Source organism: Aethalodelphis obliquidens, unplaced genomic scaffold (genome assembly GCF_003676395.1).
Source record: "Aethalodelphis obliquidens isolate GAN/ISIS:26980383/991018 unplaced genomic scaffold, ASM367639v1 scaffold90, whole genome shotgun sequence".
NCBI classification, from domain to species: Eukaryota; Metazoa; Chordata; class Mammalia; order Artiodactyla; family Delphinidae; genus Aethalodelphis; species Aethalodelphis obliquidens.
This window is the reverse complement of record NW_020838034.1, coordinates 3,765,610-3,781,938: the sequence shown is the minus strand read 5'-3', so window position 1 is coordinate 3,781,938 and position 16,329 is coordinate 3,765,610. Positions and strand designations below refer to the sequence as shown.

The following is a 16,329-nucleotide window of genomic DNA, read 5'->3' as shown; positions in this document are numbered from 1 at the left end:
CCCCCCCACTGCGCGCGCACACGCACGCACACACACACACCCCTCGCTGGAACTGAGATGGACGGAGCGCCAAGAGAGAAAGCGGTGGAGGGCAAAGGGGGTGACTAACGTGACAGAAGCGGGCGCTGGAGCTGGGACGGCTGGACCCCTGCCCCCGCACCTCCCTCTCATTTATATATACAGCCCTGGTCCCGGGCTAAGGAACTAGGCAGTAGATTGGGGAGGCGGGGCATGGGCTGAGGACAAGCCTCTAGCCCAGGGGATGACTGGTGGGGAAGGGTGTGTGAGTGTTTGGGTGTGTTTGGGTGTGTGTAAGCGTGTGTGGGAGAGGAGGGGGTGGGCAGGTGGCTGTTCATGGAATCAAAAAGGATAAAATCCTTTTTTTTTTCTTGTAAATTCCACACCCAGAATCTAACCCCTACATCCCCCAAATTGGGAATTCTCAATTGACTGATGAATGCTGGAGGTGAGGACGGATACACTTCTCTTCCCACCTACAAAACCCAAAGCTGAAGAATTCCAGCTGCTTCCTGGACCGGACTGAGGCCCCTGCCAGGGGGGCCTCACCCAGCACACAATGACACCAGGCTGTGTTGGAGTCCTCAGCTGGTGGGGGAGAGGCGCAGTTGACTCCTTCCTTTGTTCATCTTGGGCATCTATCTACCCATCCAGAAAGTAGTCAACTAGAGGACTTCCAAAGGCCCAGGAGAGGGCAGCCACAGGAGGATCTCCAAGCACAGAGTTTCAGATCCTTTGAGGTTGAGGGATCTGGGTACTGGGAGGGGAAGGAATTCCTGGAGATTGACGAGGTTCTTCTCTTTCTTAAAGAGCCCAGCTTGACAACCAGCCTCTCTCCCAGCCCCTAACCGGATGCTTCTGCTCACAGGATTGGGGGAGCCTCGACCTCTGGGTTCTAGGGAATGAGTTGAGGAGAAATATCAGAAACTGCACAGAAATTGCACAACTTTACAGCACTGTATTGGTCCAGAGAGGTCTCCACTTCTTTCCTCCCGGATCCTAAGTCTCCTGGGTCCCTAACTACCCGCCAAGATTTCTGGATTTCGGGCCCTGAGCAAAGGCACGTGGCTATTTGGTGCCCTCTGCTGGTGAGAGGCAGTTACAACGCCTCTTCCTTCCACAGATCCTGACACCAGGCTGAAGGGTCCAGACACATCCACCTACAGAAGACACAGAAACACAGGCAGAAACACACACAAACTCACATTCAGAAGCACACCATGCATAGACCCAGAGAGTCCTCCATATGTTCAAAAACACATGCGCACGGGCAAACGCACAGTTTAAAAATAAGGAGCATACCTAACCCAGAGAAATAGGAATATAATCACAAATACACACAAACAGCCACACACCAACGTGCAGACACACAAGGGCTTTTCATTTACTCATCCACTAATCTTGCATTCCACAGATATTTATTCAGTGTCTGCTTATGTTCCAGTCAAAATTCTAGGTCTTAGAGATATAACAATGAAAAAAAAAATTTTTTTAACAAAGCCCCTCCTTCAGAGTGTTCCATTCTGCAGAGCAGGAAGAGGCAGTAGAAAAATCATAGAATACACCAGGTTGTGGTAAATGCTACAAGAGACAAATAAAGCAGGATACAATGAATAGGGAGTGGGAGGGAAGGAGAAATTGCTACTCTTACTGGGAAAGCTGCTCTGCTAAAGTAACATTTAAGCAGAAACCTGAAGGAACTGAGAGATTCAGATGTTCGGGCATCTGAGAGGAGAATATATCAGGTAGGTGGAAACAGCAAGTACAAGGGTCCTGAGGTAGGGATGTTCTTGCACTATCAGTGAGACAGCCTTTTCCCCTTTTCATTCTGCATGGACAGGAGGCCCGTGGTGATATGATGTAGGAAAATGTTTAGAAGAAAAAGCCCAGAGAGAGGGAAGAGAATATTCTTAGCTTAGTGAGTGCTTCTTGCCCACCTTCCAGCTTCTGCTATTCAGGTTTGATGGTGATTCTCAGTGTGAGTAGGGACCGGCTTATCAAAGGTTTTCCTTCCCCTTGGCCTCTTATCTCACCTAGAAACCCTAGCAACAGAGAAGCCAAATTTCTCCAGATCCTTAACATCCAGAGCAGTCACCTCACTTCCCTCTCGTGGTCCCTTAACTTCCCTTTCCCCCTCCCTGCCTTTAATCTCCAGTTCCTACCAGCTCTGTTCATAGCAAACACCATTCTCCAGAATCCCCCCCACAAAAGCCAGTATCCCAGATGCCAGAGCTGGAGACCCTAACTCCAGCTAGGGGTCCCCAACACCAGCTGTGTATTAGGATCTCCTGAGGGTCTTTTAAAAATCACCAGTGCCTTGGCCTCACTCCCAAAGATGAATTGTTCTTGGGTGAAGCCCCAAGCATCGGGATTTTAAAACACCTCCCCAGGTAATTCTGATGGGCAGCCAGGGTTGAGAATCACCGAGCTAAGCAAACGCCTGCTTTCCAGGCATCACCCTCAGCAAAGGCGCACACCATGAGGTGCCTGCCGTGCCCTCTTCCCTCTACCAGCAGTTCCGTTTATTGCCAATCCTGCTTTGCCCTCCCCTCCTTCTGGGGAGAACCCCAATGAAGCTCTCTTAACTTTCCTCCATTCTCATCTCTCTCAAACGAATGTTCACAATTCTAATTGGATTAACTGAGTCTACTCGAGTTTAATCACATAGCTCTCATCAAACTGGGGGCATCCTGGGGCTGAGTCCCCAGTATCCGATGGATGCCCCCAGAAACAAAGTCTGTCAGACTGGACATATCTCCCCAGGACAGGATATCTGCCTCCCCATCTAACTTGGGGCTCCTTTGGGGCAAGAGCTATGCACGTGCTTTCAGTCTGGAGCTCCCCGAGGGCAAGGAAGAAGCTGGGCACCCTCTCCCCGTCAGAGAAGCAGCAGACTAGTGGAAAGCAAGGTACATGAGCATGGAAACCAGCCCGAGGGGTTCCTAATCCAGGTTCTGTCCCTTACTTTCTGTGTGACCTTGGGCAGCCTATTTACCTCCCCTCTCTCATCCTGATTTCTTCATCTGAAAATGGAGATAATAATAGTACTTGCTTTATGGGGTGGTTGTGAGGATTAAATGGGTCAGTATCCATACAGCTCTTAGAACAGTGCTGAACATCCAATAAGCTGGCCGGGTCTGGCTGCTGGATCAGTCTCCATCCCCATGCGCAGGGCCCTGCCCAGGGAGAAGTGTGCGGGGCGTGGAGGTAGAGGGAGTAATCCCTAAGGATGCTACGTCACCCTGAAGGAAGGAGAGAAGAAGCCAAAGGTTGTATATGGAGTTAAGAGAAATATGAATAATTTTTTGAGCACAAAAGCAAAGAGATCAGGAGGTCAGGGGATCAGCAGTGAGGCAATTTATGACCACCAGCAGGAGAAGCCACCCTGAGAGACGGAAATGAATTCTTTGTCTCAATGAGGGCTGAGAACAGCAGAACAATTCGATAAATTGTCCTTTTTCCCCGTAGAGGGGGCGGAGGATTGTGTTCCTGCTGCTTACCAGAGACACAAAAGGGAAAGGCCAAATCCTGATCTTCAGCCTGGAAAATAATCCTGACCATAAAGGAAACCCTGAGTCCCCGAGAGCGAGGGGCTGCCAGAGGTCACCCTCTCCCTCCCCCTGCTGCAGAGACTGCAGCCCAGAGCAGTGAGAGAGGCACCCTTTCTTCTAAAGTCCTCCCAGCAAAGGGGCTTGTCCTCATTCCTCCTCCACTTTTGTGTCTTCCAGCCCAGGTGGCTGTGTAAGTCCTTCCATATATCAGGCCTTGGGCTTTCCCGCTGCTACACCAGTCTGTTTTCTCTTGTTCTCCTCTTCCTTAAGATGCCCAGCTTTTGACATGTATGAGGATCAGAGTAGAGACAGAGACTCTCAATGGCGATGGGGAGAGATTCAAATCTGTACTGCGAGGGGTGGGAGTGGGGGCAGAAAGAAGAGCAGCAGGTCCCTTGGGGGATGGTGGACCAAGGAATCAGGCTCCTTGGATGGGGCTTGGGTGTCAGAGGATATCTGAGGGAGCCGTGCTGCTATTGAAGCAAAGGACTAAAGGCCAGACCCCAGAAGGGACTATCTACTGAGGATGAGTGTCCAAAATATCTGGGGAGAGGTTGGGATGGGCTGAAGCTGCTCCGAGGCAGGGGAGTAGAAAGAATGACCTTGGCAGAGGCAGACTCCCAGGGTGTGTTTACCACGCACCAGCCTTGCCTTCGAGCAGCTGTGGTCCATTCTTTCCCACCCATTTCATCCCCCTCTTCCTCAGTGCTTCACATCCCAGCATAGGGAGACAATGTGTGCTAAATGGACCAGTTACCTCTTATTAGGTTTGATGAGGATTTCATTGCCTCAGCTCACAGGAATTGGAAGATTCCTGCTTCAAATGGGCAGTCCAGTTGAGGAGATCAGCTCAGAGAAAGAGAGGAGAGAGTCAGCACTCAGGGGCCCTGGACAGGGGCAGGGAGGTGGGGAGTGGGTATGGAGGAGGAGAGAGTTGGGAATAGACTTAATCAGGAAAAATTGGAAAGTAATGTCAACTAATGACTCAAACGTCAAGCTCCAGAACCAGATGGAGCCTCAGACAACATGAGGTCCATTCCCCCTTGAGATGGTGAAATGATCTGTCGCAAAGTAAGTCATAGTCAGAGTAAGACTGGCACCAGAACCCAGGGAGGCCTCTTGTGTCTTAGGCCAGGATCCTTGCTAACTCCTACTTTCCCACCCCTGCACCCCAGGCCCATTCCAAGTGCTTTTATCAGCAAAGGCACCCCTTATGTCCAAACAGCTCTGATCATTATGTAGCTCTGGTCTCCTGTAGGTATCTGAGAATCAGAGACTATAGTGAGCAGAAGGTGGGGATGCGACGGAGAAAGAGAGAGTCTCTCATCTTCCTTTGGCCCTTGGTTTTGGTTCCCTTGGATCCTCCTCCCAAGTCCACAGTCTCCTGATCTTTAGCATTCCCTAGCGCTTCTTCGAAGACCTAAAACCACCCATCGTTAGATCTATTTAGTATCAGGTCTGGCTGTGAGAATTGTGGTTTATGTTTGCATTCAAGCTGGCAGCTAAGATTATGGGCTGAAGTTGTATTAAGGTTATTGAACATCATAGTAGGTTTAAGGGTGAAGTTGCATAAGGTTCACATGAATGGAAATATAGAGCTAGGCTTACTTAACCCTTATTATAAGGGGGGCCATTACCTTAAAGCACAACCCTTAGCAATGTCACTCCAGAAGGGAAGGATTGGGAGTTTGGGATTAGCAGAAACAAACTGTTATATATAGAATGGATAAGCAACTTTCCCACCCCTGCACCCCAGGCCCATTCCTACTGTATAGCACAGGAAACTATATTCAATAACCTGTAATAAACCATAATGGAAAAGAATATGAAAAAGAGTATATCTATCTATCTATCTATCTATATATCTATCTATATATATATGTATAACTTTATCACTTTGCTGTACACCAGAAACTAAGAAACTAACACAACATTGTAAATCAACTATATTTCAATTAAAAACAAAATTACAGGATATAGCCAAAGCTGTGCTTAAAGGGAAAATTAATAGTGTTAAATGATTTAAACTTAAAAACTAATAAAATTTTTAAAACACTCAAAAAAGAAAAGTCACTCCTGTCCTAATAACCCCAACAGAGGCTTGCTAAGGGTTTGGGTTAAGATTAATTAATTAGCTTGTTCACCCATTCATCCATTTCATCATCTCACAAACATGTATTGAAAGCTTACTCTATGCCCAGGCACTAGGCTAAGCACTTAGGACACAAAGATGAATAAAACACACCCCTTGCTCTCCTGGAGCCGCAGTCTAGTGGGAAAGATTGACAGATAGCTACAACTGAGTTGGGAAGTACAGAGATAGAAACATACCCATTTCTTTAAGAGTGCAGAACACTAGTTACTGAACTTAGCTTGGAGACATCAAGGAAAGTTTCCTAGAACTGGGTATTGAGAATTAGGATTTTCAAAGTCTGAAATATGGCCTTAAATAAGACAGCTCCCCTCTCTGGGCCTCAGTCTCCTCTAGCTCTAACAGCCCCATGGGATTGTCATCATATGTTTGTTTCTGCTAAGGAGGCAGAGGCCGTTCCCTAGAGATGCCTGCTGAGGGGTTCCATCAGGACATATATAGGGGTGTTCTATAAATGCTCCCTGTTTAAGAACTGCTTCTAGTCCTCCGGAGAGCCAGGGTCAGGGACCAATTTCCTTACTCCCTGCACATGACATGGTGGGTCTTCCTACATGAGACAGCCATGCTCCAGGCCACAGTATTCCTCCCTGCACGCACTGGCTTCCCGGCTTCTGGGCCAGGGAACAGGCCTAGCAGTGGCTGACAGGCAGGGTCTGGCTGCTGGTTTCGGTGGCATTTCCTAACTGGACAGATGGAGAATGTTGATTTAATGTCCCTCCAGTACCTCTATTCCAGCCTCTGAGACACAGCCAGCAGTAAGGCACTGGCACCTACTCCTCTTCTGACAGGCATGGCAGTTCCCCTCCTCCACCAGCCTTCATGCCTGAGCCTCCAGCTTCCTCCAGCCCCATCCCCAAGTCCTCCCCACGTAAAGCCCGAGTCTAGGCTCTGGGACTAGGTCTAGGGGAAAGTAAATCCCGAGGAAAAATTTGCCCCCGATGAAAAAGAACACAACAGCAGAAACACGGCTCCTCCTCTGGGGGTCCTTCAAGAGGCTCTACCTGAGAGCAGGATGGTGTTTGCCAGGGGACGGGGAGGGGGAAAGGGGAGGTATTAGTCAAACGGTACAAAGTTTCAGTTATACAAGAGGAGTCAATCCAAGAGAGCTACTGTGCAGATTAGGCCTGTAGTCAACAATGCTCTACTGTACTCAAATATTTGCTGTGAGAGTAAATCTTATGTCAAAATAAAATAATAATATATAAAAAGAGGCAGAAGGAAACTTTTGGAGGTGATGGAGATGTTTATGGCACAGATATTGGCAATGGTTTCATGGATGAATACTTACCTCCAAACTCATCAGGTTCTATACATGAAATAGGTGCGGCATTTTGCACATCAATCATCCCTCAGTCCTGCGATTTAAAAAAATAAAATAAAAGACTGGCACCAGCCTCCATCCTGTTGTTTAAACCAAACACCTGCTGTACTTGACTGCTCTTTCTTCCTCCGCATTCAGCGCTAACCGGTCTCCAGTTCCTGTTGGTGGTTATTAGTTATGTCCATTTCCTTCCGTCTCCACTGCCAACACCTTGGTCTGTATGCTATGGCCTCTCCTGCCTGGACCACCAGCAACAGCCTGCCAGTGTCTGTTCAGCTCTGTTCTCTGCAGTTCTGTGTGTCTGCAGCCCCAGTGGTCTTTCTCAAGCTCAAATGTAACCACCTAATTCCCCTACTTAAAACTCACTGGTGACTCCGTTGCCCTATGGATCACACTCAGAATCTTCCCATTAGCTACAAGAGCCTGCCTGGGATGGCTCTGTCTTGCCTTCCAGCCTCCTGCTTCCCACACTCCCTCTTGCCCTGTATACTCCAGCTCTGACAGGCTTCTCCGAGTTTTTGGAACTGGCCACATATCTGTCTTCACTGAGGCCTCCACATGCCCTGTTCCCTTGCCTGCAATGTTCTTTTCCACCCTGGCCCCGAACCGCCCCCCTCATCCCCTACTTATCCCTTAGACCTCACAATGAATGTCACTTCTCCATGGAAGCCTCTCTAATTCCTCCAAACAGGTGAGATCACCTCGTTATTGCCCTCAAGCACCCTCTATTTTCACCAGCAGCGTTAATCACACTTGTAATTAGGTATTCAGTGTCTGTTTTCCCTGCTGGATGGTAAACCCTGTATAGGTAGAGACTGCCACTACTGTTCACTGCTGTCACCATACTGCCTGACACACAGGAGGCTCTTAGGACTGAGAAAAAGAGAGAGATGTTCCCCATTCTGAATTCTACAAAGGATTTCTTGGAGTAGAGAAGGGGGGGCTAGGTTCCTTGTAACGAAGTACAGATCCAGAGGGGGATCTGGTTCCTTGTAACAAAGTACAGATCCAGTCAGACTCAGGAGGAACTTCTCCACTAAGTAGTGGGGAAGTTCCAGGAAATCATCCTTCAGGCACCAGAATAAGAGTAGAAATGGCATGTAAGTGCAAAAAAAAAAAAAAAAAAAAACCCCAAGGAACAGTGAACAAAGCTGTAAATACAGCCAAGCATCGGGTGACATCACCTGAGCACAGTGCAGCGATTTATGGCCAGGTCACACGGCCCTAAAGTGTATTTATAATGGTGTAACTCACTAGTACTTCTCCCTGCCTGCTTGCCCTCCCTCCTTCTCCTGTTTGATGGTGGCCACAGTCCTGCTCTTCTCACGAAAACAGGATGGCTGGGCCGGGCCCCTGCTTTGGGAGTACCAGGATGCTCTGAGGAGTGGGGCTGTCTCTCCAAAACTCTGCATTCAAACACCTGCCCCTGTTCCCCGTTTCCTAGTGAGTTGTGGACATTTAAGGCATGCAAAGCCCCCGTGGCCTTCACTTACCTTTGGGCTCCATGGACAGCTTTATTCACATACGCTACGTGGTTCCTAGAATCCGGTGAGTTTCCCCAAAGGATCCCTAGGGGTTCACCCCTTCATCCTTTGCTCATGCTTTCCCCTCCATGTGGTGTATTTTTCTACCATAAATCTCCAGTCAAAACTGCTCCTTCAAGGCCCAACTCAGATGCAGCATTTTCACTGAGCTGCCTGGTGGGATGATGTACCTTTTGGTTCTCTCCTCACAACGCCACTGACTCTGCGCTCTCTGCAACTTGAGGTCACTCGTTTACTATGATAAACTTGCACACAGACATGTCTTGTTTCCACCTCGAACTGTGAGTCCCTTCCCCATACATCTTAGTTCTTCCCTCAGGGTCTTCTCAGGACCTGCCACATGGCAGAAGCTCAGAGAATGTTTGTTCAATCAAATATCTCTTCCTTCTGTGACCCTAGTCCCCCCTGAGCATCTACAACATGTCCAGCATGGTGTTAGAAGCTGTACTGGCATGATTTTCAATCCTCACAATGACTAGAAAGGTGTCAACATCTCCACTTCTGTGTAGGGGGATTGAGGCAGAGAGAGGTTAAGTAGCTTGCCCAAAGGTACAGAGCAAGTATCAATAAATGTGACCATAGGACTCTCAACAAGTATGTCAAAGTCTACCATGTTTCTTCTATTCCTGGAGACCTTGCGCTAAGTGCTGTATAGCCTGGTTTCTATCTAATATCCCAGGATTTGCATTCTCTTCTCAAAGACACTGCACACAGCCAGCTGACAGCCTGCCTCTTCACAACTGGTTCCAGGGTGGGTTGCTCAGGTGCTGGGGTTATCAAAGTGGAGTTTTCTGAGGAGGCTTGTGAGAGAATCACTGCTTTGAAAGAAGAAGCCCCAGGCCCTTCTGTGTTCTGGGGACCTACCCCTCTCCTACCTCATTTACATGGGGGAAAGAAAGCTCAGAGCCAGTGAGAGAGGCTGAGATAAACAGTCACCTGGCAGTCACCCACTGCTCAGGACACCGGCTTTCCTCTCCATCTCTCCTCCTCTGCTTCTGGATCTTCTTGGGTAATTTTACCGCCACCTCTATTTAGAGTCTTAAATGGAAAGAGAAGCAACGATGAACTGAGATTCTCTTTCTCACCAACAAACCATCAGATGCTTACCTCTGGGAAAGTGGGAACTAGAAAGTACCCAAGGTGGGTGGGGAGTAGGGTGTTGGTGGTGTAATTCAGTTAGGCTGGGACCTGAGTCATGGTCTCGGGCAAGCAGAGTTTGGGAAGCAGAGATTGGGAAGTGGGGGCAGAGTGACCATGCAGGAAGCAAGCCAGAGCAAATCAGAACAATTATGTGTCTTCCCAACTCACCCTCAGCTGGGCCACCAGCATGTGGCTTAAGGCACTGAATAAAATCCAAAATATTTAACAAGCCAAGTGATGTCGTTAAAGAATTGCTATTAATATTATAAGGGATTCTTATCTCTTCTATTATTGCTCAGAGTTGAAAAGTGACTAAAAATGATGCTGAGTTCCTAGAGGTGTTCCCCACAACTCCACCTTCTCACATAGGCCGCTTGCAACCCCCAATTAGGCTGCAGAATCCAGCACGTTCATTCCCCGTGCAAAGTGTGAATTGAAAGAAGTTTGCCTTTGGTGATACAGTCTCTTTCTTAAAGTGTTATTCCACAATCTTGAGAGCTCTCTTACTGCTCTAAACTTTCACTGTCAAATGAGTTTATACTAAAATGTGAAAGACTCCATATCCTCCCCCACCAGATATATAATATATATTTTTTATATATATTATATATATATGTGTATATATATATATATATGTATATGTATATATATATATATATATATATATATTTGGCTACGCCGCATGGCTTGTGGGATCTTAGTTCCCTGACCAGGGACCGAACCTGGGCCTCTGGCAGTGAAAGTCCTAACCACTGGCGCACCAGAGAATTCCCAGATACATTTTAAAAGAGAGTAGCACTGGGGCAATATTTTAACCAAAGAAATATATGTCTGACAGTGTAGTTATAGACATCTTTATACTTGATAAGGAGGCATTTTGGGGGTACTATAGAGAAACCTTCTAGAGCCCATAAAATTATACCTGGCCCAAGAGTCTACAAGCAGAGGCAAACTTATCGTGAAGTTAATGAAGCTCACTTGTTCCTTCTAAGGTCCTGGGTTGTACCCTGCCAGTGCGTTCATGTGGTTCTGCCTAAAAATTGCAGGAGTGAGTTTCCCTGGTGGCACAGTGGTTAAGAGTCCGCCTGCCGATGTAGGGGACATGGGTTCGTGCCTTGGTCCCGGAAGATCCCACATGCTGCGGAGCGGCTGGGCCCGTGAGCCATGGTCGCTGAGCCTGCGCGTCCGGAGCCTGTGCTCCGCAACCAGAGAGGCCGCAACAGTGAGAGGCCCGCGTACCGCAAAAAAAAAAAAAAAAAAAAAATTGCAAGAGTAAGATATTGTAATCACAACTGATTGTGTCTGTAGTTTCTTTTCATTATAACTTCCCCTCCACCTCCACCTCGCCTCTTGTCAGGTGGTAGAGAAGCCACGGGCATTCTGGGAGTCTGGCTAAGGGGAAATTTAGTTGGGAGTACATTTAGGTTGGATTAAAGGGTTATGTGGTATAGCTCACAATCACTTGCATGTATGGTTATGCTAACTCTCTGGTGTTGGGATGGCTTCCGGGAATGCTCCTACGGTCACCAAGCTGACTCATGCAGCATCGGGACATGCAGATGCAGAGCCAGAGGGTTGTGGTGCCAAGAACGTGTCCTCTAGCACCCGGACCTGGAGGCACGGAAAGCGGAAGCTAGTCCGTGGAAGATTCTTCTAATCACCTGATGTGTAATATGGCAAGTGTTGGGTTTGGTTCTCACTGATGCTTTGTCAAAATGGAAGTTCTTTCCTGTCAGGAATATGCCTAATGAGGTAGCATATAAATTATAAATATACCACACAAAAATGATTCCTGTGTGTTTTTATATGAGATGATTAGGTAGAAATTATTCCGACATTAGGACGGGAATTGTAACACAAAACTCAGATTACCCCCAAAGAGACGCTGCATTAAGAGGAAGAGATAGTGGGAATTCCCTGGCGGTCCAGTGGTTAGGACTCCGTGCTTCCACTTTAGAGGGCGTGGGTTCCATCCCTGGTTGGAAACCATGATCTCGGATGCCATGCAGCACGGCCAAGAAAAATAAAAGGGAAGAGATAGTTTTCTAACAGGCTCTGGGATTCTTTAATAATCCAATTAATGAAGAGGGTAACACATACAATTACAGTGGGAAAAGTTTTAAATTTCTTAGTGATTTGATAAAGATAACATAAAACTCATAATAGACCACTACAATGAGGACAAACTGGTTAATAGTAACTGGTGTCCTTTATAACAAGTATTTAAGATTAGTTACAACATAAGAAAACTCGAACTGTCCTGATATCTTACAGCTCAATTATTTTTTTAAAAAGTGTGTAGGTTTGGGCTTCCCCGTTGGCGCAGTGGTTAAGAATCCACCTACCAATGCAGGGGACACGGGTTCGAGCCCTGGTCTGGGAAGACCCCACAGGCTGTGGAGCAACTAATCCCATGCGCCACAACTACTGAGCCTGCGCTCTAGAGCTCACGAGCCACAACTACTGAGCCCGTGTGCCGCAACTACTGAAGCCCTCGCACCTAGAGCCCGTGCTCCGCAACAAGAGAAGCCATGGCAATGAGAAGCCCGCGCACCACAAGGAAGAGTAGCCCCCGCTCGCCACAGCTAGAGAAAAGCCCGCGCGCAGCAATGAAGACCCAACACAGACAAAAATAAATAAATAAATAAATAAACAATTTTAAAATGTGTAGAGGTTTTTCTTTTTCCAAAAATGACAAAAAACTTAAAATTATAGATGGTATTACCAATAGCAATTTTAAAGTTGAAAGACACTTTTAAAGACTATCAGTAATAAAAAGATAAATTTTGATCAACCATTCCAGAGGAAAGCTGAATTACGCTTCTGCTCTCTCTATTAAAACCATTATAGGATCATTACGAGGAATCAGTCAAAGGGGACACAGCCAAAAATGCAGAGAAAAATATTATATGGGTGCGTCAGGCAGTTAATTAATAAAAATGATTATTTCACTTTTCTGGATTTTTAATGATTGTTGATTTGTCAACTTTTTAAAACCTGTAGCTTGTTATGAATCCTTTTTTCAATTTTAAAATAAATGGTCACTTCTTACCTACTTTTGCGTTTATAATTTTTCATGTTCCTTTCCTTTATTAAGGACCCTCCCCACCACCTCCCCAACAAAAAACCAAAATGGTATAAGCTTCAGGGCCCGTAAAGTAGGGTTGATCTCTGCCCACAGCATTGGTATTTTATTAAGGTAATGCTGAATAATAATAATTATAATGGCCGCACTTTTTATTATGAGCCCACGTTATTATAAATGCTTAACTGTGAATTATCTCAGTTACCCCCTCAATAACTACTTGTTTGCCCCATTGGCAACTACTTGTTTCCTCCATTTGACAGATGAAGGAAATAAGTCCCCGAGATGTTAGGTCACCTGCTCCAGGTTGCTCAGCTGGGAGGCTGCAAAGCCTGGATAAACACAGAAGCTTGTTTCCTCTCTGTTTCTGGTGACCTAGGCCCTGTTTCCCTCACCTCCCTTGACTCCAAAGAGAAGAGCTAAGTTCCCAGACTCCACTGCTCGTCTTACACTCAGAGAGGCTGAGTGACTTGCTGGAAGACACACAGCCGGCAAACGGCAGAAGGAGAGTTAGGCCTCGGCTGCAGGGTTTTCCTTTCCTCCCTCACACCACCCTAGGACGCCTGCTTTGGCCTTGGTCCCGGGCTGGCGGAGTGAGGCCCCAGGCGGCAGACGCTCTGGCAGGTGGGACCCGCAGGCCGCCTGGGGCAGGGGCGGGCGAGGAAGGGGCCGAGGGCGCAGGCTGCAGCCTCCGGGAGGAGATGCCTTCCGAACTTCAGCGTTTCCAGGGGCAGCAGCCAGGACGCAGCCTCCCCGCACTTCATTAACTGGAAAATAAACTGGAGCTACAAAAGCCTGGGGGAAGGAGAGGGCGCGGGCCCAGCTGCCGCAGGGCCGAGGGGCGGAGGTGGCAGGAGGAGACCCCGCCAGCTGAGGCCGCAGTCATTCCCTGGCTGCCCATCCCCCACCTGCAGCCCCCTCCCCAGCATGGGAGCCGGCCCCCTCTGCTCCCGATTGCACCGGGGAGTCCTGGGAGCCAGAGATTTTCCTGGAGCCCAGGGAATGTGCCCCTCAGAATCACCCCTCCAAGCTCTGAGGGCACAATGGGCCGTCAGATGGTGGGGAGGGGCGGCACGGCTCTACAGAGGCCCCTCCTAAGAGCCAAACCTTCTGCTGCCGAAGCAGAACAGAGGGACATTGAGAGTGTAGCCCTGGGGAAGGGCTGGCTCTGGGGAAAATGGGATTTTAAGAGAGAGAAATGAGAGACTTGCTGCCTTCTGCTCACTGCCCTCCCCCCCCCCCCCCCCCCCCACGTTTCTCCTTCCTCTCTTCGATGCTCTCCCTCTCTTCCTTTTCTCCCAGGATCCCCCAAAGCTGTGACTCCCTCAGTATCACCGCCACCCCCATCTCACCCCTGCTTCTCTCCTGGGCTCACCCCTTTCTTAGCAAAGCTGTTCTCCTTGCCCTCCAGTCCCCTTCTGTGGCTGCCATGACAAAGTACCACAGACTGGGTGGTGTCAATATTTTCTCATAGTTCTGAAGGCTAGAAGTCCCAGATCAATGTGTCAGCAAGAGCGGTTTCTTCTGAGGCCTCTCTCCTTGGCTTGCAAATGGCCGTCTTCTCCCAGTGCTTTCCTGTGGTTTCCCTTAGTGCATGTGTGTGTCCTAATCTCCTCTTCATATAAGGACACCAGTCATGTTGGAGTAAGGCCAACCCTAATGACCTTATTTTGACTTAATTACCTCTTTAAAGACAGAATTTCCATATACAGTCATATTCTGAGGTCCTGGCGTTACGACCTCAACAAATGAATTTGAGGGAACACAATCCAGTGCTTAACACCTTCCTTGTCCAGACCAGTCTACCACCAAATCTTGCAGCTAACACGGTCATCTAGGGTTGCCCTGGTCTGGACACTGTGACATCCCCACACACAGCCCCACAAACACAACCTAACACCTCCCTCACTTTACCCTCACACATTCAGGATCTCTCAGAAGTACCGGGTCACACAGACCCAAGTTACCTGGCAAATGTAACCTAGCACACAGGGATATCACCTTCTTGGTTGCAAAATCAACTCTGGCCTCTGTCTTCTTTCTCTGAGATTTGGGGGCTTGCCTAATGCAGGATCATAGCTCTTCAGTTCGTTTGGTCATTTAAGAATCTCTTCCCCTCAAAATGTTTCAGTACCTTTATTTATTTATTTTACAGTTTTATTGAGATGTAACTGACGTATAGCACTGTATAAGTTTAAGGTGTACAGCATAATGATTTGACTTATGTACATCATGAAATGATTACCACAAAAAGTTTAGTGAACATCCATCATCTCATATAGATGCAACATTAAAGAAGTAGAAAAAATTTTTTTCCTTGCTCAGTACCTTTAAATAATTTGAGTAGGTTCAAAGGTTTAAAAAATGATATAAAAAGGAATGTATTAGATTGGTTCAAGATGACAGAGTAGAAGGACGTGCGCTCCATTCCCTCTTGAGTGACCACCAGAATCACACCTAACTGCTGAACAATCATCAACAGGAATACACTGGAACTTGCCAAAAAAGATACCCCACATCCAAAGACAAAGGAGAATCTGCAATGAGATGGTAGGAGGGGTGCAATCACAATAAAATCAAATCCCATAACGGCTGGGTGGGTGACTCACAAACTGGAGAACACTTATACCACAGAAGTCCACCCACTGGAGTGAAGGTTCTGAGCCCCACGTCAGGCTTCCCAACCTGGGGGTCTGGCAACGGGAGGAGGAATTCCTAGAGAATCAGACTTTGAAGGCTAGTGGGATTTGATTGCAGGACTTCGACAGGACTGGGGGAAACAGACTCTACTCTTGGAGGGCACACACAAAGTAGTGTGTGCATCAGGACCCAGGTGAAGGAGCAGTGACCCCATAGGAGACTGAAACAGACCGACCTGCTACTGTTGGAGGGTCTACTGCAGAGGCAGTGGGTGGCTATGGCTCACCTTGGGGACAAGGACTCTGGCAGCAGAAGTTTGGGGAAGTACTCCTTGGCGTGAGCCCTCACAGAGTCTGCCATTAGCCCAAACCAAAGAGCCGGGTAGGCTCCAGTGTTGGGTTGCCTCACGCCAAACAACCAACAGGGAGGGAACCCAGCCCCACCCACCAGCAGACAAGCGGATTAAAGTTTTACTGAGCTCTGCCCACCAGAGCAACAGCCAGCTCTACCCACCACCAGTCCCTCCCATGAGGAAACTTACACAAGCCTCTTAGATAACTTCACCCACCAGAGGGCAGATAGATGAAGCAAGAAGTACTACAGTTCTGCAGCCTGTGGAAGGAAAAGCACATTCACAGAAACATAGACAAAATGTAAAGGCAGAGGACTTTGTACCAGATGAAGGAACAAGAGAAACCCCAGAAAAACAACTAAGTGAAGTGGAGATATGCAACATTCCAGAAAAAGAATTCAGAACAATGATAGTGAAAATGATCCAGGACCTCGGAAAAAGAATGGAGGCAAAGAGCAAGAAGATGCAAGAAATGTTTAACAAAGACCTAGAAGGATTAAAGAACAAACAAACAGAGATGAACAAT

At 47.7% G+C, this 16,329-nt stretch overlaps 1 long non-coding RNA gene across 1 annotated transcript in view; it reads right to left on the bottom strand.

Moving 5' to 3' along the window:
- Positions 1-15,860, bottom strand: part of LOC113614050 (uncharacterized) — a 16,949-nt gene extending 1,089 nt beyond the window's left edge. Inside the window, exons 1-2 of the long non-coding RNA XR_003430431.1 lie at positions 15,687-15,860; positions 13,373-13,374 (exon numbers count right to left, since the gene is read on the bottom strand). This is a non-coding gene — a long non-coding RNA (uncharacterized LOC113614050). The remainder of the gene's footprint in view (positions 1-13,372; positions 13,375-15,686) is intronic.
- Positions 15,861-16,329: the final 469 nt, after the last annotated feature.